Source organism: Falco peregrinus, chromosome 14 (assembly GCF_023634155.1).
Source record: "Falco peregrinus isolate bFalPer1 chromosome 14, bFalPer1.pri, whole genome shotgun sequence".
In the NCBI taxonomy this organism is placed as follows: Eukaryota; Metazoa; Chordata; class Aves; order Falconiformes; family Falconidae; genus Falco; species Falco peregrinus.
The window spans coordinates 1,487,831-1,509,699 of NC_073734.1; the positions used below are offsets into that span (position 1 = coordinate 1,487,831).

At 52.6% G+C, this 21,869-nt stretch overlaps 1 pseudogene; it reads right to left on the reverse strand.

Moving 5' to 3' along the window:
- LOC129785695 (hydrocephalus-inducing protein homolog) overlaps positions 1-21,869 on the reverse strand; it is a 95,695-nt pseudogene that overhangs the window by 71,091 nt on the left and 2,735 nt on the right.

A 21,869-nucleotide genomic window follows, 5' to 3' on the forward strand; every position in this document is an offset into this window, starting at 1 on the left:
AACAGCACAAAAGTTCTTCTCCCTGCTTTCTGTGATGAGAAAATGGACCCAAAGTTTTTGCACTCATGCAGAGCCAAAAGAAAAAATATATCTTGGGAAAGTGCAGCACAGCTCCCCTGGAGAAGGTGCCAGGCAGGAATTCTCTTGCTGCTTCTCACCCTGCCCTGGCAGCCACGTGAGGCACAGCACAAAAGTTCTGCTCCCCGCTTTCAGTGGTAAGAAATTTGACCCAAGCATTTTGCACTCATGCAGAACCAGAGCTGACCTCAGCAAAGTGCAGCGCTGCTCCCCTGGAGAAGGTGTCAGGCGGGAATTCTCTTGCTGCTTCTCACCCTGCCCGGGCAGCCATGTGAGGCACAGCAGAAAAGTGCTGCTCCCTGCTTTCTGTGGTGAGAACATTGACCCTTCAGAGTTGCAGTCGTTAAGAGCCAATAAAAATCATCTTGGGAAAGTGCAGCCCTGCCCCCCTGGAGAACATGCCAGAAAGGAATTCTCTTGCTGCTTCTCACCCTGCCCGGGCAGCCATGTGAGTCAGCACTAAAGTTCTGCTCCCTGCTTTCTGTGGTGAGAAAATTGACCAAAACCTTCTGCACTCATGCAGAACCAGGGCTCACCTCAGCAAAGTGCAGCACTGCTCCCCTGGAGAAGGTGCCAGGCAGGAATTCTCTTGCTGCTTCTCACCCTGCCCTGGCAGCCATGTGAGGCACAGCACAAAAGAGCTGCTCCCTGCTTTCTAAAGTCAGCAAAATTGACTGTCCACAGTTGCACTGATGTAGAGATAAGACTTTCTTACTCAAAAGCAAAACCCAAGAAACCACGTACCCCTGGGAACCCCCTTGTCCTTCCGTGTGGCTGGTGACTTCCCATGGCTCTTCCACAAGGCAGGACAGATAACCACGAATTTGGAAGCCCACGTTAGTTCAAGTACACTGAGTCCTCTGACAGTCACTACTTAGGGGCCAGCGGTCCTCTCACCCCTCCACAGATCTGCCTCTTAGTCCTCTAGCAGTCATTCTCCATGGAGGGACCACAAGTCCTCCACACCTACCTACCAGCTCACCAGAAATGAGTCAGACCACGCCAGAAGTGACACTGCCTGACCTGCAGGAGATCTATTAGGCCAGTAACGATGATTTCAAGACAGAAAAAACACCACCATCCACCAGCACAGCAGAAAAACAACGAGAAGAAACTTCGTACACAAACCAAAGGCCCCCATCCAAACCCCACAAAGGCAAAATAGCTGAAAAAAGGCACTCTCCGCAAAAAAAAACCCCACCACACAGATCACAAGATAAGATAAAAATGCCATAACCCCAGGAACACAGGGCCAACAAACACAGATTCTGTCCATAACAATAACACACTTTGACACTAACTCGCTTGACCTCTGGCATACCATAACCTTGTTGCCGCCAAACCCCAGCACACTGTAGCCCTAAGGCAACACAAAATGGAGCACAAAGTCCCTGGAGATCTCCGCCAGGGCCTTCAGGTGGTCCCTGACCTCAGGCATCACAACCTTCAAGTGAGAACAAGATGGAGGCACCAGGACAACACCGGCATGTGTCTTCACACCCTGGAAAAGGGCCTGAGATAAACGCTCCTGGGCAGAGAGGCTGAGGCACTCGGAGGCTTTGAGCCAGCCCTCCACCACCACAGGGCTTCAGCTCATCATTTCTGTGTCAGAGCCACCAGGCAGGTGGCCCCATCCTCCCTGAGAGACCGCTCAGGGCACCTGTACCCAGCTCCAGGGGGCTGGACACACAGCCTCGGATCCATGGGGGGAGGGGTGCTTTAATCCTGGGAGCAGGATTTCTGACAGTGCCCCTGAGGAGGAAAGCCTCCTCAGGCCTGGAAGCCTGAGAGACATCCCCGCGCTGCTCCACATGTCACCAAAAGCAGGGGCTGAGGAAGGCTGCTTTGGGGCCCTTCGAGGGAACCAGCTCCCCTGGGCTGCTCTGCGGCCACCGGCTGCCGTTGCTGTCGCGCGGGTCTCAGTGCTGCTCTGCAGTCGGCCGTCACCTCCCCGCGGGACACTCCCCAGCGCAGCACACGTCTGCACTGGCTCTCCCTGGGGACAAAGATCACAAGCGAGGGATGGGCTTGGCTTTGCCCCCAGTCCCAGGCTGCCCCCAGAGAGACCTGCCACCCCCGCCCCAGCTGTGCGATGTGGGCACCACGTACAGCTGCAGCTGTGGGTCAGGGCAGCTGTGGGCAGGGGGCAGGCCCCGTGGCGGTGCCCCCGGCGCTGGCAGCAGGCAGAGCTGGGGAGAGCGAGGGGCAGCCCAGGGCAGCCGGCAGCCGGCGGCGGGGCCCGGCAGGGTGCAGCACCCTCAGCAATGCCCGGCTCCTTGCGCCTCGGCCCCAGGGCTGCAGCGCAGGGCTGGCCCCAGCCGGGGCTGGGCTGGGAACAGCCAGGCAGGGCCCCTGGCAGCCCCGGCACGCACCTGCTCCCTGCGTGGGGCGGCCTGGTCCTTTGCAATCGACCCCGTGGCACCCAGAGAAGAGCCCTGCCCTGAGCCTGAGCCATCGCTGCAGGGATGAGGCCTTCCTCGGCGTCCGTCCCTCAAATCCCTCCCTCCGGCCCCCACGGTCCGTCCCTAAAACACTTCCCCTCGCCCCCGGTCCCTGCTGGCCCTGAAGGCTGGCCACAGCACTTGGTTTCAAGCCTGAGCTGGTCATGTCATGGCTGTTCTGGAATGTGGTACAGTGAAAGGAGAGACTGAAATGGCAAATTTTTCCCCGCAGGGCGGTCAAATGCTGGCAGAGGTTGCCCAAGGAGGTTGTGCAGTCTCTGTCCTTGGGGATCTTCAAAGGCCAAGGGCACACAGTTCTCAGCAACCTGCTCGAGGCGAGCGTGCTGGAGCAGAGGGCTTGGCCCAGAGGACCTCCACGGGTCCCTTCCAACCCCCCCTCCTGTGTGGCTCTGTGCTTTGCTTTTCCTCCTAAAGCCCCTCAGCTCAGGCCCGATGCCCGCTGGAAAGGGTGCTGGAGCAAGGGACCATCCCAATCTCCTCCCCGAGGGTCCACCCCAGCACAAGCGCTCCCCACTCCACAAGACCCTATGGCAGACACAGTCAGGAGAGGGAAAAGATTCTTTTATTGTCAACAGCAGCTGCAGGGGCCCAGGAGTCACAGCTGTTCAGCCGGTGAAAATCAGTCGGCACCTGCAACGACAGAGTCAGAAAGCTCTGATAAGCCCCCAGAGGCAGGAAGAGGCAGGATTTGGTTCCCCCCTCTTTGGGGGACGCTGTTTCCGAGGAATTCCTCATGGCCCAGAAGGGACAGCTCTTGCTGGCCTCCACTCGAGGCCGGCTCCGGTGCCTTCTCCCCAGGGGTGATGTCCCTAGGGAGCTGTGCGTGCACAGGGATGCTGACAGTGCCCCTGTGCCGCGCAGCAGGGCTCGACGGGGAGCCCCCGGGGAGCTGCCGTGGGACTCATCCCAAACCCTGCTCAGCACCAGCCCTCGCCGGCCCTTGCCAGCCAGCTGGGCTGACTTAGGGCCGTGTTCAGGGCTGGGAAAGATGGGCAGCAGCGCGTGGTACGCACCTGGCCTTCCTGACGTGCTGCAGCTTCCTGCATTTTCTCAGGTTTGGGTCCACAAAGTCATTTCCTCTCTTCTCCGTTTTGTTTGTGCTTGGCTGTCCCTCTCCTCTGCCCAGGCTTCTTTTCTCTTCCTTTTCCTTGACTTTTCCTTCTCCTGGTGGGAGCCTGCAAACCTTTCCATCCCACAGCGTGATGAGATGGGGAAAGCCCCAAGCCCCTGCAGCGAGCTCTCAGGTCAGGCAAGGGGAGCTCTTCCTACCTGGTTTCCTGGGGCAGGCTGGTCAGTTGTGGCAGGCGTGCCAGGGACTCTGCCGTGCCCTCGGGGGTGCCTGGAGGCAAATCTGGAGGTGCCTAAACCAGAAACTTGGGAGGTAACGGGTGGCAAGTGACAGCCTGGGGTAGTGAGGGCCTGACTGCCAAATTGCTGTATGAGCTCTACAGAGGAGATGCTGGTTTGCATCGTGCACATTTTGCACAGTCCAGGCAACGCAGCCTAGACTTGATGAAGCTGCGACGGAGTAGGATTTGAGCAAAAGCCCTCTCAAGGTGGCAGCTACTCCTTTCTGTCCTTTTGTGGGTATTTTGTAGGTATGTTTTGTTTGATGAAGCAGATCATACTTCATGAAATGCATTCCAGAAACAGCCTTTCCAGTTTTCCTTAACACGCACCACTCTGGGGGGAGAGGAGGAACCCCAAAGGCACAAGAGAGCGGCTGCCAGGAGGAGGCCCAGCGGCTGCTTGGCCTCCTGGGAAATTACTGTCCCACCTGAGACATGTTGCCCCAGCGTCTGTGGAGCTGCCGTACCTCTGCCGCTTTGGGCCCTGCCCCTGTGTCTCCCCCAGCTCCGCTGTCGATGTCCAGCACAGAGGCGGCTGCATCCAGAAAGGCTTTTGCCGGACGCTGGGTCTCTGCTGTGCCTGCAGGGCCACTTTGCTCTTCGCACCGCAGCTCTGGAAAGCAAAAGCACGTGCAGCAGCGCGACTTCTTGGAAGTCAAGAACACCTAAGCAAAGCCCAGCCGAGCCCTACACCACTTGTCTCGTCAGCGTTGAGGTTTCTGGCATCCCAAGCCCCAGTGTCTGTGACAAGCCTCAGTCCCGCCTCCTACCTGTGCCCCGGTCCATGGGTGCTGGCACCTCCTCGGCTGATGGAGGGGAGAGGCCGGCCACCTCCTCCCCAAAGATGTCCCCGCAGTTTTCAATGAGGAACTCCACCAGCACGTTCACCTGCAGACATCAAAGCCTTGGTCTCAAGCCAGGTGCCTGCAGACGTGTCAAGCAGCCTTTCCCACTGCTGACCCTTCGCCTGCGCAGGCGGCTGCGGCTGGGGGTTGCTCTTCCAGGCACCCAGCCCACCAGCACTGGCCCAAGGGAGGAGGCAGCCAGGGACCTCGCAACAGCCAAGCTCCGATGGGCCGGGAAGGCAGCACTGGCTGCTGGGTAGGGCGTACCTTCTCGGTCACCGCCAGCATGGCCTGCAGCGGGAGCAGGTCCTCGTTGGGTGGGCTCAGCAGGTTGGGCCCGACGCAGATGGCCAGGTTGCTGCAGCTCATTCTGCTGGTGGCTGCGTTGTGGCCGATGTGCTGCAGCAGGGCCATCAGCCGCTTCAGGAGGAGGAGGTTGGCCGCAGGCAACTTGTTGGCCACCCTGAGGGAAGAGGAAGACAAGGCTGATGAAGCAGAGGGTGCCCACAGCCGTCCCCGCAGCTGGCCCCAGGCGGGTGGGAGCCAGCGGCCGTGTTGCACAGCTTTGCAGCTGCCCGAAAAGACAGCTTTCTGAGGAGCCCGTGCCTTTGCAGGCAGGTCCCAGAACTCTCCCGGTCCCTGCTCACCAGGCAGGCTGCTGCCCACACTTACGCTTTCAGCTCCTCCACCTTGGCCTGCTTGCTGGCCCTCTCCATGGCTGCCATCCAGTCCTCGTAGAGGTCGACGACGAGGAGCTTGGTGGGGATGCTTCGCAGGAAGTCCTGCAATGCCAAGGGCTGCAGGTGAGCCTTTGAACACTGCAGGCCAGCCAGGAGCTCCTTCAGCTGCAGGTCAGAAGTGCTCACCTTCAAGATGACGGCCAGCAGCAGCGCAGGCTGGCTTCCTACATCGATGTCCTTGCCGCGGTCCAGGGCCTCGCGCAGCTGCCGAAGTTCTGTCCCACCGGCAGCTCTGCGGAATATCCCCTCCGTTGCTGGTCCTTGCTGGTGCAGGACAGCCAGCAGCTCCTGCAGGAGAGGCAGGAGGCCACTTGCTTGGCTGAAGAACCAAGCGGTGGCAAGGACCAGAGCTCTGCCCCAGACGTGGTTGCCTAAGCGCCACAAAGGGTCTGGGACCAGAAGCAGGTTCTGGGGGTGCAGAGCCCAGTGCCCTGTCCCCGCAGCTGCTGGGGACACGCAGGCCCTCTCCAGAGCAGCCAGAGGGATGGCTGGGGACCCCGTCTGTCCAGGCTGGCTTACCTGGATGGGCCGGGGCAGCGTGTTGTCCTCCCCACAGAGGGCTGCCAGGGGCTGCCCAAAGAGCGCCCTGCTGCAGCTGGAGCCCGCCTGCCCTGGCGCCTGGGCAGCGGCTGGGGTGCGCCGCAGGGCAAAGGGCCAGGGCAGCCCCATCCTCCTCCTGCTGGTGCTGCTCCCGCTGCTGCTCCCTCCTGCTGCAGAGGAAAACAGAGTAAGACACCACCAATGGAGACCCCAGGCCAGCGGTCCCAGCGCCTGCCCTGCCCTGCGCTGCCCTGCCGGCAGCACGGTGCTGTGTGGTGCGGCAGGATGGGCAGGGAGGCAGCAGCTGGAACCGCGGCTGTGGCTCGGAGGTGTTGACTTAGAGGCTCTTGAGAGCCATCGTGCCACGGGGTCAGCCTGTGCCAGCCTTCGCCCTGCCCTCCTGCAAGCTGCGGGCAGCAGCAGAGGCTCCGTGTCCCCGCAGAAGCATATCCAGCAGGCACTGCCCAGCAGTTGTCCTTGTCCGTCCAGGTGACATCCTTCCGTGGGCTGCCCAACCTGCATGGCGACACTCGGGACAAGTGAGCACAGCATTGCAGGAGGTTGCCTTGCTTTCCCAAACTCACCTGGTGCGGGGCAAAGTCCCCCTGCGTTTGCAGATGGGGCCGTCGCAGGCCCTTGCTTGGGATGAGCCTGCAAGAACCAAGAATCGGGCTGTGCTTGGAGAGCAGCCCCGCAGCAGAAAGGGCCACCAGCAGCCTGAGCGCGGCAGAGCTGGGACCCTCTGCCCTCCCGGGCTCTCTTCCCCATGTGGCAGGGTTCCTCCCAGTGTCACCAGTCAGAACGTGCTGGCGTGCTGCTGGCTTCCCAAAACTCTCTGCTCCCTGAGTGGCACCATCAGACCCTCTGTCCCTCCCGCACAAGCTCACCCCAATCCCTGCGCATCCCGGCGCAGCCAGAGGCAGGTGCAAGGCAGCCATTCTCACCTCTGCCTGTGCCTCCATCAGCCTCTCCAGGCTCCTGGTGCGCAGTGTCCTCCACTGGGCAGGAGAGAAGGAGGGGAAGAAGGTGAGCAGCCATGGCTCTGCTGCTCGGCTGCAGGAGCAGTGCTTGGGGACAGGGCCAGAGCAGAGAGACACTCACGGCGTGGCGGCGGCTCAGCTCCTTCTCCAGGAGCTTGATGGATGTCAGATGGGTGACGCGGGCTCCCGTGCGTCCTTCTGGTGTCCTGTGCACCGGGAAGGGAGAGGGAGAGAGCTGGGTGAGCCCCAAGCCGTCTCTTGTCTCTTGTCAGGCAGCTGTGCCCGAGAGCTGCTCCCAGCCACGGGGGCACCTTCCCCAGCTGGGGGCTGTGTTCCCCCGTCCATCCAGCTTCTCCTGGAGCATCCCCCCGGCTTACCCCAGCAGCGTGGCCACCCACAGCTCCTTCAGTGCCTGGGATCTGCAGATAGAGAGGAGAGAGAGCGTCAGGCCCTGCTGCCCCCAGCCCTGGGCAAAGGTGGGTGCCTGCACAGCCCTGTGCTGTGGGGCAGGACAGAGGCGCTGTCCAAGCCCTGGGTCGCTCTGTCCTGCCTGAGCGGCTGCATTTGCCCTTCCCTTCTGGGGACCAAAAGGTGACCAGGGGATGCAGGATGGGGAAACATCCCACATCCCTCCCTCCCTGCCAGCGAGCTGCCTGCTCCCTGCCCAGCTCTGCACGCAAGGCAGAGGCCTGTGTTCATGGGATGGCGTGGGCACGGCTGGGAACCTCTGCTGCCCGACCACGACTCACCCAAAAGTGGCGATGCAGGAGCCGGTGGGCCAGGCGAGGATGACAGAGGTGCTGTCCTCATCGGTGCCTTCCTCCTCCTCCTGTCCATCCTGCCCCGCAGCCTCCTTCCCGCTGCTGAGCACCCACAGCTGGTCCAGCGCCAGGCGGAGCTGTGGGCGCAGGCTGGTGCCATGTCTGCAGAGAGCAGAGGCGGGCACTGAGCTGGAGGGGGGCTCCTTGGGCTGGGTCCCCACGCGCAGAGCCCTGTCCCCCACCTGCCCTTGGGACGGACATTGGTGCCTCCAGCACCGAGGGGCCGGGGCCTGGGGCTGGTGCCAGGGTGTCCCTGGGCCGGGGCTGGGGGCAAGGATCTGGGCTCTGAGGGTCTTACCGCAACTTGGCGACCACCAGTTCCTCGTGGAGGAGCAGAAGGCGCCTCTCGCTCCTCTTGCGGCCCCGGGTCAGCCGCACGTCCGCGCTCAGCACCGGCTCGGCGTCGCTGAGAGCCTCCCTGCAGAGCAGAGAGCGGCGGGCATGAGCAACGCCAGTGCTGCGTGGCCCAGCTGTGCCCGCGTGTCCCCGAGCCCGGGGGGAGCCCACCTGGAGCCGCAGCAGCAGCTGGCCTGGCCCATCCTGCCCGGGAGAGGAGGGCCCTGGCCGTGCAGCGAGGAGGGGGCCCAGCCGGCGACGGCGAGGCTGGGAAGCGGGGTGCTGGTGCTGTGGCAGCGCTGCTGGGCCAGAGGCTGCCTCCTGCCAGCGCCGCTGCGTGCCAGCACGGCTCTGCCCTGCTGCCTGTGGTGGCCGTGGGCTCCCCGTGACCAACGGTCTGAGCCCAACGGAAAGTGGGCGGGGCCTGCGGGGCGGGGCTGGGGCCCTCTCCAGTATGGCCGGGCCTGCCTCGCCCCGGGGAGCCCCGCGCAGGACAGGGCAGGGGGCAAGGGCCACCTCCCTGCGCCTGCGGCCAGCGCTTTGCCCTGGGGTTTGGACAGGGCCCTGCTCGATAAAAGAAGCCGTTTTTCCTAGAGGTGACCGTTGTGGCCTGAGGCAGACTCCTCTTGGTGGAGGCCGGCCTAGCGGTCGGAAGGCCTCTGGCACACAGGCCGTGCCAGGCCTCAGGCCCCAAGGCGCTGGAACTGGAGCAGGCCCAGCAGGAGGAAAAACTTCCATTTTTACCAAAAGACGGGGGGACTAGCAGCAGTCAAGAGCCGCTCGTGTCCTGCCAGGCGCCACAGGGAAATGAAATGTGTGGTGAGCTTCGGCAGGATTTGTGGTGCCCCTGGAGCACCACCCTTGCTTGGGAAGGCTTTATTCCACCTGGGTGCTAAGGCTTCACCCTTGGCAATCAGGGCTGGGTGAGCGCCACACAGGAGCCCCTGCCCTGTTAGCCATGACCTTCACCCAGCCGGTGGCCGACACGGCCAGGGGCGAGTCTGTGGGGTAGGCCGTGACCATGGCAAAGAAGGGGAAAAGTAGTCAGCTTTTGATGGCCCGTGTCTCGTTTCACTGTTGACCCTAAGCAATGCCTTGCTTCAAATAGAAGTGATTCAGAGAGTTACACACCCGCCCTGTTCAGGAAAAATGCAGGAAATCAGAGACATCTAGAAAATTCTCTTGTGGCTGTTGTACACTGCAGCAAGAAGCAGCGTGGGTCCAGTGGCTAATGCTGGAAGGGGAATTCAGCACTTCTGGGAAAGGGAGATAAAGGCACTCTTGTGGGCCAGGCTGGGATTGGAGAGCCTGGGTGGGTGTCTGGGGTCCCAGCTTTCCCGCAGTGCTGACTGTGGTGCGTGCTGCTTGTTCTTCCCTGCAACGCCGGCTGCATCCACCTGCTGGGGCTGTGCTTGGGAAGGGCTCCGGGGGTGAGCAAGCCCATGGGAGAGGCCTGGGGAGAAGCTCTTCTCCAGAGATCTACCAGAAACTGTCCAGAGCATCCGAGAGGATGCTCTGTATGACAAGGGAAGGTGCCCGTTGGTCCAATGTATGAGAGCCTGCAGGGCTCCCATCAGGGTCCTTTGACCTACCCATCCTCCAGCCAGCAATCCAGGTGCTGGGAGGTCCCATGTAGGTCTCCTGAGGTACCCTTTAGCCCCGGGCAAGGTGTCGTGCCTCAGTGTGTGCTTGCAGGGCATGTTTCCTTCCTGCTGACAAGGGCGGAATTGCAGTTAAATGCCCCTGGGCGATCCCGAGCCAAGCAAACTTTTTTCTATGGGTCACACTGCTTTGCAGTCCATGTGTGTGGTTCAGCTCCTGCATGGGAGCTGAGGACACGAGGTGACCTAGCTCGGAAGCTGGCCACTCTTGCTCCAGGCAACTCCAGTTGCTTGCGTTTTCCTTCAGCTTCCCCAGCCTGATCATCTCCACTGTCACCTCCTCCCTGTCCTACAAGAAGTATCCCTATCCCAGCCATTAGGACAGTGGCACAGCACTCAGAATCCAGATCACTGGTAGAGAAGAAGGACAGAGGAAAAGAGAAGTTCTCCTTTGAAAGAAATCCTTCTTTGTCCTCCTTTAGCTACTAGTGGATGAAAAAAAGGGGGACAGAATTTCAGGCCAGCCACAGCACTGGCTTTCAAGCCTGAGCTTGTCATCTCATGGCTGTTCTGGAATGCCGTACAGTGAAAGGAGAGATAGAAATGGCAAATTTTCCCCCTCGGGGCGATCAAATGCTGGCAGAGGTTGCCCAAGGAGGTTGTGCAGTCTCTGTCCTTGGGGATCTTCAAAGGCCAAGGGCACACAGTTCTCAGCAACCTGCTCGAGGCGAGCGTGCTGGAGCAGAGGGCTTGGCCCAGAGGACCTCCACGGGTCCCTTCCAACCCCACCCTCCTGTGTGGCTCTGTGCTTTGCTTTTGCCCTGGCGGAGATCTTCAGGGACTTTGTGCTCCGTTTTGTGTTGCCTTAGGGCTACGATGTGCTGTGGTTTGGGGGCAACAAGGTCAAGTATGTCAGAGGTCAAGCGAGTTAGTGTCAAAGTGTGTTACTGTTATGGACAGAATCTGTGTTTGTTGGCCCTGTGTTCCTGGGGTTATGGCATTTTTATCTTATCTTGTGATCTGTGTGGTGGGTTTTTTTTGCGGAGAGTGCCTTTTTCAGCTGTTTTGCCTTTGTGGGGTTTGGATGGGTGCCTTTGGTTTGTGTATGATGTTTCTTCTGGTTGTTTTTCTGCTGTGCTGGTGGATGGTGGTGGGCTTTTCTGTCTTGAAACCATCGATACTGGTCTAATAGATCTCCTGCAGGTCAGGCAGTGTCACTTCTGGCGTGGACTGACTCATTTCTGGTGAGCTGGTAGGTAGGTGTGGAGGACTTGTGGTCCCTCCATGGAGAATGACTGCTAGAGGACTAACAGGCAGATCTGTGGAGGGGTGAGAGGACCGCTGGCCCCTAAGTAGTGACTGTCAGAGGACTCAGTGTACTTGAACTAACGTGGGCTTCCAAATTCGTGGTTATCTGTCCTGCCTTGTGGAAGAGCCATGGGAAGTCACCAGCCACACGGAAGGACAAGGGGGTTCCCAAGGCTACGTGGCTTCTTGGGTTTTGCTTTTGAGTAAGAAAGTCTTATCTCTACATCAGTGCAATGGTGGACAGTCAATTTTGCTAACTTTAGAAAGCAGGGAGCAGCACTTTTGTGCTGTGCCTCACATGGCTGCCAGGGCAGGGTGAGAAGCAGCAAGAGAATTCCTGCCTGGCACCTTCTCCAGGGGAGCCGTGCTGCACTTGTCAAGGTGAGGGGTTTTTGGCTCTATATGATTGAAAAGGTGAGGGGTTAATTTTCTCACCACAGAAATTAGGGAGCAGAACATTTGTGCTGTGCCTCACATGGCTGCCAGGGCAGGGCGAGAAGCAGCAAGAGAATTCCTGCCTGGCACCTTCTCCAGGGGAGCAGTGCTGCACTTGGACAAGGTGACTTTTTTTTGGTTCTGCACCATTTCAAAAGTGATGGTTCTGTTTTCTGACCACAGAAATCAGGGAGCAGAAATTTTCTTTTGTGCCTCACATGGCTGCCCGGGCACGGTGAGAAGCAGTAAGAGAATTCCTGCCTGGCACCTTCTCCAGGGAGCACTGCTGCACTTTGTCAAGGTGAGTTTTTTGGGCTGTGCATTATTGCCACTGAAAAGAGGTCAGTTTTCTCAGCACAGAAAGCAGGGAGCAGCACATTTGTGCTGTGCCTCACATGGCTGCCAGGGCAGGGTGAGAAGCAGCAAGAGAATTCCTGCCTGGCACCCTCTCCAGGGGAGCAGCCCTGCACTTTCCCAAGCCATGTTTTTTGCTTCTGTATGAGTTCTAAAGTGCTGTGTCAATTTTCTCACCACAGAAAGCAGGGAGCAGAACCCTTGCGCTGTGCCTCACATGGCTACCATGCACGGTGGGAAGCAGCAAGAGAATTCCTTCCTGGCACCTTCTCCAGGGGAATTTCCCAGTTCCCGAGAGACTCCTGGCACCAGCTGCAAGGGGGCTCCCAGCCGAAGGGAATTGGGGTGGGAATTGGTGATGTCTCCTTTCCTTAGGCATGTTAACACTTTGGAATAACAATTGGATGCTTCGCTTCTGTTGCTCTTTTATCATATTGCTCACAGTAACTGCTACTGGTTCCTTTTATCATATTGCATGCTATTTTCTTTTATTGTAATATAAGAAACTGCGTTTGATATATTCCATCATTTGATATATTTGATAGATTTGATTATATTTGATGTAGAGTTCAGCTTTGCTGTGTATCCAGTCAGTCAGCAAAACATAATTTGGCGTAGTCGGCATCGTATGAAGTAAAACTCTCTCTATTTAAGAAAAAAAAATGTTCCTCGACTTGCTATTGGCAGGTGGGAACCATTGCCTTACGGTGTTTGTGCCAGAGTGGTCTGGTGGTGCTGGGCAGTTGGGCCGTGCCAGGGACAGAGGGACGGGGGCAGGGGAGGGGGCGGGGGGAAGGGGTTTAGGGACGGATGGGTGGGAATGGATGAAGGTGTTTAGGGATGGAGCGGGGTGTGTGGGGGTGGGGCAAGGATGTGTGTTTGTGGGAGTGGGTGTGGGGGGGGTGGGGGTTGGGGGGAGGTGGGTGTGTGTGTATTGATAAACCGGGGGTGGGGGCGTGGGGGGGGGTTGAGGGTGTGTGCGTTATTTAGAGAACAGATTGGGGGGCCTGGGGGAAGGGTTTTAGGGACGGACGGGGGGTTAATGGAGGCCTTTAGGGAAGGACCGGGGGGTTGGGGGAAGGATTTTAGGGACGGGCCGAGGGTGGGGGAGGGCTGGACCAGGGTCTGGGGGAAAAGGTTTTAGGGACAGGGCGGGGAGGTGGAGGTGGGGGATGATTTCAGGAACAGCCAGGGTGGAGGAGGGGGTCAAGGGAAGTCTTTCAGGGTTGTTTGGGGGGAAGGATTTTAGGGACGGATGTGGTGTCTGGGCGGACGTTTGATGCCACCGTATAGATTCCACTGTATATACGTTTATGTCCAGGGATTCTGTTAAGGGAAGGCTGCTGGCTCGGCAAAGGGACAAGATGTCTGAGCTCCCCAGTTACCACACTGATTTGGTGTTTAGCTCTACGTTAAACACACCTGCGCACAAAGGTTAGGCCAAGCTGACTCTCTAAAGCTGTTAGAAGTGACAAATTAAGGGACTTTGCATCCAGGGAGTCAGCCTTGGGAAGGATGGGGAACAAAGAATGGATGGGGAAAAGATCTCCGTTCTCTTCAGTGATGCAGAAAGAGCCTCTGGGTGAGGACGTTGTGGCCACAGGAGGAGACAAGCCGATAGAGTGCTGCGATCCGCAGAATGTTGGTTGGAAGTCGGGCAGAGGTAATTGTTGTGGGGGGAGATCGCGACCTCTGACTCAGATAGCCCCCCGAGAGAGGGCAAGGCCCCGCTTGGGGAGCATGGGGAGCTAGTAAAAAACCTCAGCAGTGCTGTCTGAGGGTGTGTGCTCATTTGTATTAAAGCAAGAAACTTGTAACCCATCCTGTGCCTGACTGAAAATGCATGTGTAATGCGCTATGAGTGTGCAAGTGCTCTGCTGTCCATAGTGCGTGCCCTCGAGTAACTGGGTGAGCACGCTCAGAGGAAACATTCCCCCGTGCTCCCAGCACTGCCATAAAGAATGCCTGCCTTCTGAAACTTGCAAGCAAGGCTTAGAGGGTTTCTCTCCATGACCGACTTTATGGCATCATTCCCACCATACTGGAGAAAGCAAATCTTTTATTGTTTGGTGGTGAAAGCAGCTTGGGCAGTGTCACTGATGTGCAGCACTTTTTTAACCTCAGGTCTAAAGTGCCACCGGTCCCACCGTGGGGTACATCCTTCCTCAGGCTTTCACCAAACGGAAAGGATGCATCAAACCCACCCCACAAACACGTCCTGCACTTTTTTTATCTTTCCTGGAACGTGGGGACATGACCCTGCTGGGCCATCAGTGCCACCTGCCTGGGAGCCAAGATGGTGCCTTTGCATTCCAGGCTAGGAACTTACCTTCTTTTTTTCCTTTTCAGTGACTTTAGAGCCATCCTTAGGGAGGCTGGTTAAGCTGGTTTACTGCACAGCTGGTCGCCAGTGGAGGGAAATGGTAAGCTCCGCTGTTGCCTTTGGTGTTTACTTGTTACTGTGTCGCTCATTTGAGTGATCTTCTCATGCCCCGGCAAGCAGAAGCTATCACGCCACTTTAGGCCTTGGTCTAATAGTCATGCAAAGCAATATTGAAAGTCATTCTGAGGTCTGGAACAGGCCCCAATATGCATTTTATAAAAGTGCTTCTTGGCTGCTGTTTATCTTTGTATGGGGTTTTTTTCCCATTTCCCCAGACTGCTGAAGCTCTGAAAGGCGCCGATGAGCTGCTCTCCCTCAGTTTGCTCCTTTGCCTTTGGGGACTGCGGTTCATGTTTTCTTCATGGCTTTGCAGAGGAGAAAATCCATGAGTACACCACCATTCTTGACATGATCTTGCTGGAAAGTGGTCGAAAGCTTATTGCTGCCCCATCTTGCAAATGGCATACATTCTGGTTCTCATTTGATGGGCAGCGTGTCGGCTTGTCAGTTGACTGTAGAACAATTCAATTGCTCAAAGCAGCAATGCTGATAGGGAGAGTTTACGTACTTCCTTGCACAAAGCGGTTCTGGGCTTTTTTCCCTCTGTGTGTGTTTCTGTGCAGACATGTGCATGAAACACAGGTGTCTCTCTGTGCCACAGGTGGGACTGATGACAGCTCTTTATTTCATTTCAACTAGAATTTAAACCAAGATTGTGCCTGCAAAAGAATTAGAGCAGCTGTCCTTGTTTCCCAGAGCAAGCATCCAGGCGCTGGGGAGCAGTTGGCAGGATCAGAACCTGAGCCTGCTCTGGGTGGTAAATCCTCAGGAGAGGAAAGAGAAACCCCACTTTTTTCAATACAGGTCTAGTTCCCTTAATATTTCGAGCAGCAGAGGGGGGTGAGATGGGGCGGTGTGGTGGCAGGAGAGGGACAGGAGAGGGACAGAGGAATGAAGAGAACAGGGGTGGAGCTGGGCAGGGAGTGGAGGAAGGAAACCCCTGCTGAAGAGCCAGCAAACCATGAAGTATTCCTATGTGCTAAATTTCATCACACCAGCCTGTTTCCACAGCAAAGGCTCCAAAGTTGCCCAAAGAAGCAAGGAACAGAGCAACTGGTAGCAGTGACGGCAAACACGATGGAGTTCTTGGCCGCATGAGGAAGTAGATAACCACCATGTAGGAAGTTCTGCGCCCTACCCTGATGGAAACAAATCTCTGAACCATTTACGGCAGCTATTGCATAATTTTTCTGTCCGTCTGACTATCTATCTATCGATCAATCTTGCAGAAGACTAAGTTGCAAGAACTTGAGAAATAGACCTCTGTTCCCGGTAATAATAGTAACCCTAAGACTTAACCCTAAGACTCAACCTTAAGACTTAACCTTAAGTCTTAACCCTAAGACTTAAATTTAGGACTTAACCCTAAGACTCAACACCGAGACTTCACCCTAAGACTTAACCTTAAAACATAACCCTAAGACTTACCACTAAGTATTAACCTAAGACTTAACCCTGAGACTTAACCTTAAGACTTAAATTTAAAACTTAATGTTAAGACTTTACCCTAAGACTTAACACTAAGACTTAACCCTAGGACGTAACCTTAAGACTTTAATTTAAGACTTAACCTTAAGACTGAGACCTAAGACTATATGCCTAAGACTTAACCCTAAGACTCAACCTTTAAGACTTAAACCTAAGATTTAACCCTAAGACCTAACCTTAAGGCTCAAACTTAAAGATATAACGTTTAGACTTAACCCTGAGAATTAACCCTAAGACTTATCTTTAAGATTTAACCTTAAGACTCAACCTTAAGGCTCTATCCTAAGATTTAACCCTAAGATCTAACCTTAAAACTTAACCCTAAGACTTAACCCTGAGATATAACCTTTAAGACTACTTAACCCTAAGACTTAACCATAAAACTTAACCCTAATACTGAACCCAAGACTTAACATTAAGTTTTAACCCTAGGACTCAACCTTAAGACTTAACTTTAAGACTTAACCCTAAGACTTATCCCCAAGACTTAACTCTAAGAGTTAACCCTAACACTTAAACTTAAGAATTAAACTTTTGACTTAACCCTAAGACTCATCCATAAGACTCAAACTTAAGACTTAACCTAAAGACTTAACCCTGAGTCTCAATCCATAAGATATACACTAAAGACTTAACCCTATAGACTTAACCTTAAGACTTAACCCTATGATTTATACTTATGGCTCAACCTTAAGACTTAACTTTAAGACTTAAGCCTGAGAATTAACCCTAAGACTTATCCCTAAAACTTAACCTTAAGATTTAACCTTAAGAATTAAGGTGAAGGGTTAACCTTAAAGGATGAAACTTAAGACTCAACCCTACGTCTGAACCCTATGACTTAACCCAAGACTTAACCTTAAGACATAAACTTAAGACTTAAGCCTAGGACTTAATCTTAAGACTTAACCCTGAGACTTAACCCTAAGACATAACCCTGGAACTTATCCTTGAGACTTAACTCTGAGACTTAACCCTAAGACTTATCCCTAAGACTTAATCCTAAAACTTAACCTTAAGAGTTAACCATGAGACTTAACCGTGAGACTTTACCATAAGATGTAATCCTATGACTTAACCGCAAAACTTAACCCTGAGATTTAACCTTTAAGATTTTGCCTTCAGACTTAACCCTAAGACTGAACCATAAGAGTGAACCCTAAGACTTAACCTTCAGACTTAATCTTAATACTGAACCCTAAGACTTAACCCTAAGGCTCACCGTTCAGACTTAGCCCTAAGACTTATTCATAAGGCTCAAACTTAAGACTTAATGTTAAGTCTTACCTCTGAGAGTTAACCCTAAGATTTAACCCTAAAACTTGTCCTTAAGATTTTACCTTAAGATTTAACCGTAAGTATTAACCTGAACAGTTAACCTTAAAGATTTAACCTTAAGACTTAACCCTGAGACTTAACCCTAAGACTTAACCTTAAGATTTAACCTTAAGACTTAACCTTAAGAGTTAAATTTAAAACTTAACCTTAAGACTTAACCCTTAGACTTAACACTAACACTTACATTTAAGACTTCACCTTAATATTTAACCCTAAAACTTAAACCTAAGACTTAACACTGAGACTTAAACCTGACTTAACCTTGAGACTTAACCCTTAGACTTATCCCCAGACTTAACTACAAGAATTAACCCTAAGACTTAACCTTATAAGTTAACCTTGAGAATTAACCGTGAGATTTAAAGTATAAGACTTAACCCTATGACTTAACCGTAAAACTTAAACCAAAGACTTAACCTTAAGATTTAACCTTATGACTTAACCTTAAGACTCAACCCTGAGACTTTACACTAAGACTTAAATTAAGATTTAACCTTAAGACTTAACCCTGAGACTTAAAGGTAAGATTTAACCCTAAGACTTAACACTAAGATATAACCATGGGACTTAACCCTGTGTCTTAACCCTAATAGTTAACCCTAAGACTTAACCCTAACAGTTATCCCTAAGACTTAACCCTAAGATTTAACCTTAAGTTTTAACCTTAATACTTAACCCTAAGACTTAACCATAAGATTTAACCTTAAGAATTAACCTTGAGACTTAACCGTGAGATTTAACCTTTAAGACTTAACCCTAAATCTTAACCCTGAGACTTAACCCTAAGAATTAACCTTAAGGCTTAACAATAAGATCTAACCCTAAGGCTTAACACTAAAACTTAACCCTACAAATTAACCCTAAGTCTTATCCATAAGACTTAACACTGAGACTTAACTCTAAGACATAACCCTGAGACTTATCCCCAAGACTTGACCCTAAGGCTTAACCCTTAGACCTAAACTTAAGACTTAACCCTAGGACTCAATCCGTAAGGCTTAAACTTAAGAATTAACCCTGAGACTTAAACTTAGGACTTAACCCTAAGACTCTAACATTAAGACTTAGCTCCAAGACTTATGCCTAGGTCTCAACAATGAGACTTCAACCTAAGACTTAACCTTATGGTGGCCAGGTTTTCCAAAACGAAAGCAAATGTACTATGGTGGAGGTGGATCCCAGGGGTCTTTCATGTAACTAGAAGTTTTTTGAAAAAGAAAAAAAAAAAAAGGAAAAGGTATGCATGCATCTCTCTTCTTAAAACAAACATCTCTACAATGTTCCCATAACCTTCAAGGAACATACCTGACACTTCCTTGACTGGGTTGTATTCACAGCAAGACTGTACCATCATAGCCTGTACCTTATCCTCTTTGGTAGCATTGTCTTCAGCCAGGTTGTCAGTCTGTTTAACAGGTACTGATTATTTGACACTCATGTTAGGCTACAAATAGGCTCTCTTTGTACCTTACATAAAGACTTGTTGAACCAATCCAGTTTTCTTCCAAGCGGACTGAAGCTATGTGTAGAAAAAAGCACACCACCAGCATTTTGAAGCTGGCCTTTAAGCTCCAGACTGGTTGAAGAAGCTAGCCACGGTACATTTAACTGGGATGCATGCAAGTAGCATTAGTTATGTTTTGCAGCATTAAAAGGACACACAACTTAAAGAGTTGTGGCAGATGCTTTTGCTTCCTGAAATTCAGCTTCAGACCCAGAAGCACTAAAAGGAATCAAGCTTTTGATAATCCCTTAGCAAGGGATTTAAGAATTTTCTGTTGGTACTGGATTTTCTGTTGGTTTTTGTCTGCCCACAAGCTCTGCTCCTGGCCAGGAAAAGGAGTCCTTAACAGCAGCTATTGCCAAGTGCAGTGGAACTGCAGGTCCAACACGTACTCAGAAGCTGCTCTTTGTTGATCTTAAATGATTCCAAAACCATCCTCAGCACTCCTTTTCAAAACAATCGCCCTTTGACACCCAAAAGGAAACCTTTGGGATCAACGTGTCCCCAGGGAGGGCTCGACACAAAACCTCTGCGCAGACCTGCTGTCCTGTGATGCCTGCCAGCAGAGCTGGTGACGCGAGTGCTCCTTCCCCGTCTCCGTTGAGGATACTAAGGTTAGCAAAGCCCTCCTGTTTGTCTTGTTGACAGGCGTGCTCAGCCTGAAAGGCGGTGAGGGAGCGCTAACCGGCAGCCCTGCCAGCCAGCCTGAAGGGCAGGGGGGATGTGAAAAGCAGCTTGGGGCCGCCTGAGAACTAGCACAGGCATTTACGGAGGGAACGCGCGGGAGCAGGGTGTTCTCTCGCTTTCACTCGCTGGGAATGTGCAATCCATTCCTTCCCCCGGAATCTCTCACCTCTAAGTGAGAGACAGTCAACGTTTTAACTAATGTTTTACAAAATGCCTCTTTGTAAATACCTACACATACATACACATACACGTTCTGTTAAAGTAGCAAAGAGTATGTTTCCCAGAAAAGAAGTACCTGAATTTTGAGAAATTTTGAAGACTCTTTGATGGCCATCTGAATTGTGGACCGCATCATCTGATTTGTGGACCCCATTTTAAACTCTATTTAAGGAAAAGGAGGTATGGGAATGATACCACTATGGAAACAGACAGTTAGGCATTTCACAGGAGTCAGAAAATGGTGCGTCAGCCACAGCTGGTGACTACCAGCTCCAATATTTTGAAGATTAGGAAACTATTTCAAAAAACTTGTTGACAAGTCTTTCCTAGAATTGTAATGCTCTTTCTAAGAAATCGTTCACGCAGTGCATTGCAAGAGTTGAAAAGCCCCTCATTCTTCTTCCTTGCAAAAAAAGAGAAAAAAACTGTTTACAGTTCTCTTCCTCTTCATTGTACTCCTCATTGTCATCTTCACCACTGTAGATGACAGTGGTGAAGACGTATATCAGTGCAGAGCGTGTTGGTCTTAAAATATTCTCTGGAATTCTGCGTGATTATTTATGATGGGCTGGATGCAGAATCCCTTCCTGAAGACCCCGTTGCAATGGGGCATCTACAGCAAAGAACATTCTATTTATTTGGTTAGGAGGGAACTAGAACATGAAATCCAGGTTCAGACCAGCAGGCACAGTTTTTAAATCATTATCAGGCTGAAGGAACACTTAAATGGACAGATTATGCCTTTTAGGAAAACTTGTCTGTGGTGGCTGGCAAAAACACTTCTTCCAGCTACAGAAAATCCGAAAAAAGATGGACATGACCTCCTCTGCATGGACAGGGGAGGCACTGCTGATTAAAGCCTTTAGATAGCATACAAAGCATGACTAACCCCTGATTTCTCATTTTTATAAAAAAAGGAGTAGTCTAAGGAGTTCTATAAAAAAGAAAGAAATGTTGTGGTTTATCTGTTTTTAAGCTTTTTGTGAGCTTTCCCAATCTTAATGGCTGTCCATTGCACGTCTAGTTAGAGCTCACAAAACAGAAGCCACTCTGTGTAGCTGTACCCTCAGCCCCCTGCACTACTGGCTTCTGCAGAAGCAGCAAAGGTACAAAGAAAAAACCCAAAACTCCATTGGTGAGGGGTGTATGTATTTACCTGACACAATGTTATTATTGTCCAAGGAATTGCATTTTAAAGACTGATCTTCAGTTTTTGAAAATCACAGGCCGTCTTTACACTGCAGCACAGTGAAAATGTCACAGAGGTACCTTGGTGCCAAGAACCCAGCTCATCAGAGTGGTGGGCTTCTCCTCTGCCTCATTTAACCTGCTACCTCACAGACCTTGTGCTGGCCAAGTTCCGTGGTTCCCAGTGATGATCCCAGATTGACCGGAGCCAGATCAGGAGCTTCTACCCATTAGGTCTTAGGGTTGAGTCTTAGGGTTAAGTCTTAAGGTTAGGTCTTTAGGTTAAGACTTATGGTTATGTCTCAAGGTTAAGTCTTAGAGATAAGTCTTAGAGACACGCTGTAACTCGCCAGTACACTTTATTTATTGAGAACTAACATTAGAAAGACACGGCATAACCACAAGTCAATAATATCTACTAATGGTGGAGGAGAGGTCTGTCTTGAAGAAGGCTGGAAAACATGACCATTCAAACCATGCTGACGCAGCTGATACAGAACTGGACTGGACGAATACATCGATGACAGCAACAATGCTGTAGTCAGGCTTACATTTGAATATCTGCAATTGTAATCAGATTCTCTGTCCTCCATAAATCTGAGGAATACAGCAGTAATACCTGGAGCACAGAGAGCAGCTTAGGGTGAAATCAAACTTAGAAAGGTAACTACCAACATTTGGGAATGTGCCCAACTGCTTTCTGAGCTTCAGGCTTGGAAAAGATCAACTGCTCCTTCACCGTCCTGGCACAAAAGGCAATACGCTTTAGGACGTTGCTCTTTTTCTCTTGCCCGACACAGGCATTGTCTTTAGGAAACTAATAGGAATCACTTAAGAATGAAACTTCTTGTTCGCACGGTTTGCCAGCTGGCCACTCTCAGTCTTTCCTCTGGAGACAGCATGCAGCCCCGCCACCCCCACCCCTCTGGGGTGTAAGAATACCCTGCCCCCCCGCCCCCAAACAAAGGAAGCAGTCAAACACTGGGACTCGGACTGCTGGCAGATGGGAACCAATTACCAGTTCACACTGCAATGTGTCTCTCCGTTTACTCTAAAAGCAATACAAGCAAAAGCATAAAATAAGGAATCTCTCTGCATAGAGGAAACAGGACGGAGAACTTGACTCTCAGAAAAACCAAGCCCAAGAACAAAC